The sequence below is a fragment of the Clupea harengus genome, chromosome 3 (assembly GCF_900700415.2).
Source record: "Clupea harengus chromosome 3, Ch_v2.0.2, whole genome shotgun sequence".
NCBI lineage: Eukaryota > Metazoa > Chordata > Actinopteri > Clupeiformes > Clupeidae > Clupea > Clupea harengus.
Window position 1 is genome coordinate 11,830,263 of NC_045154.1, and position 2,500 is coordinate 11,832,762.

The 2,500-nt window shown below is 43.1% G+C and overlaps 1 protein-coding gene across 1 annotated transcript in view; it reads left to right on the top strand.

Annotated features, from left to right (window-relative positions):
* The window catches only part of ntrk3a (neurotrophic tyrosine kinase, receptor, type 3a), a 183,645-nt gene that overhangs the window by 114,920 nt on the left and 66,225 nt on the right, over positions 1–2,500 (top strand). The window lies entirely within an intron of this gene.

The window sequence follows — 2,500 nt, forward strand, 5'->3', positions numbered from 1 at the left end:
TCTCTCTCTCTGCTAGAAAGATGAAGAGACAGTAAGGCATAGACAAGACACAGAGGGGCAGTCAGGGTTGCATTCATCCATGGCTTCTGTACTGCCCTGAATAATGGATGATGTTAAAGGTATTTTAGTGCACAAAGGGAAGCAAATCCAGTAGTTAGAAAGAAAACTATAATAGAAGATGAGCCATATACACAATTAATTAACAGCTAATGATTTAATCCTCTTATTTTAGAGTAGAGTTACAGTAGCCCACCATATGGAAATACAGATGTGCTGTTTATTATGAATCGTAAATACAGACTTTGGAGTCAAATACACACACACACACACACACACACACACACACACACACACACACACACACACACACACGGTACGATGCTTTACAGGCAAACCAATAGACATCACACACACATCCACAATTATATACACACATACCCAACCATACACAAACCCAATTACAACACAATATAATGCAGTAAGCAAAGTACTCCTGGGTTGTTCTTTAAAAAAAAGGAAAGAAAAAAACATCTTAAGCTGTAAGCGGCTTATTGCAAGTTGTGGGAGCGGAAAGCAGGAAGTCATTCGGCGGCACTGGTATCAGCCGCAGCTCCTTGCAGACGCTTTGCAATTTAAATGACCCTCAGAGCCCTCCCTCTACTGTGCTTCCAACCCCCCACACAGCCCCACGTGCCCCATTGCCCGCAGGCCACTTCCCCCATCTGTCGCCGGCTCACTTTGGTGCCGCCGTTCAAAAAAAAAAAAGTGTGAGTTTTCAAGACTCCCTTTTTACTTATTTACAGTTTGGGCCTTTCAAAGATGCATGAGGGAGCCACTCCCTATGGATAACACACAACACATGCACACACACACACACACACAAACACACATATACACACACTCATACATAAACACACAGAGATGCACGCGCATGCCAACTGACTGGCCTAGAAAAGCTAGCGTAGCCAGACAGACAGGGCAGGGTTTCATAATCACGGCACCATCTGAAGCTCTGGATGCTAATAAAACAGGCTAAATTGAGAAGGGGGGGGGGGGGGGGGGTGGTCCTGAAATCTGCCTTGTTCTCCTCTCCCCCTCCTGTCTTCTCCTTCTCTCTAAAATCCCATTCCTACTCACTCTGAAAGCTGTTTATTTATCGCTTTTATGCTGTAATGGTGTGGGAATGGGAGCAAAACGATTAAGGTGAACCTAATTTCCGAGGGCCAGGGGGACTTCTCCCCACTTCATTCACTACATTCATATCAGAGGAAGCCATTTCCCCATTGATGTACTATTATTTCCCTCAGGATTGCCTCATGTCTATGTGAAGCTATTTAACATCATCCGCAATTGGTTTTGATCACTTTAAAACCCAAAACTGGTGTGTTGATTTTGAGAAATTAAACTTAGCTTCAGGCAATGCAGCAAACTGTGTGTCCTGATTGCTGTGGTTGCCTAGTTGCCTAGTAAGGACAACATCATACTGTTCCATTTGCATTTAATGATAGCTAATTACCTATATCTGATGTTATAGTCACCTCAATTTAACTGATATAATTGTAAAAGGAAAAGTTAGAAACCCTCAGGGTGCCTGTGCAGCTTTGCTGCTTTCCCCTAAATACAACCAGCAGCTAATTAGTTTATATTAACACACCCTAGCAACTGCCAACTGTAAAGATTGTTCCCGAATCCCTACACTAGAGATAGCTAGGATAGTTCATAGGTTAACTGGCACATCTCATGGAGGTTCACGCTCCATAGCATTCGGTCAAATACAGTCAGGTGCGAATACACGATACCCGTGACTTTACTGTTATGGCAGACTGAGTGGGAATGAAAATGTGTTATCAATCCCATGTTGTTTTTACCTGATACATGAACAGGCTTGTATGTGCTGTCTTCTTCTGTTTCCTTTCATTTCCTTTTCTCTCTCTCTCTCTTTCTCTCTCTCTCTCTCTCTCTCTCTCTCTCTCTCTCTCCGCCTGTCTGTCTCCATTCCTCTCCCTCATGTTTGGAGATACTTCAGTGCTCTCAGAGAGCCTCTCCCAAGCTAGGATCAATAGCTTGTGCTTCTGAACTGGTTTGAATCTAAACCATTGGAATGTGCTTCTAAAGTGGACCAGCACCTCTGTGTCCATCCCTGTGAACTGGATTTAAATTCCCTGCGAGTACTGTGAAGACTGCTGTTGAATTATAAAAAAAACACACTTTGGATGTTTGGATTTACTGTAACTCTGGTTCTCTCCTCTATAATTAGCCCTTTAGTTTAGTTAACTCCCTCATGCTCAGTACATTCAATTGTAAATTATAGAGTGAGAGACACAGAGGAGAGGGAAATGACAGAGAGAGAGCATTAATTTATTTTGAAAAGGCAAGGCCACGGGACTCTAGTGCCTTTCACTATCAGTGTTATCATCCCAATGACCTCATGTTCAAGAGCTGCAGACACACTAAACACACTGGTTAAAAAAACGGCAGTCACCAGTCCCTGCAGGAAAAC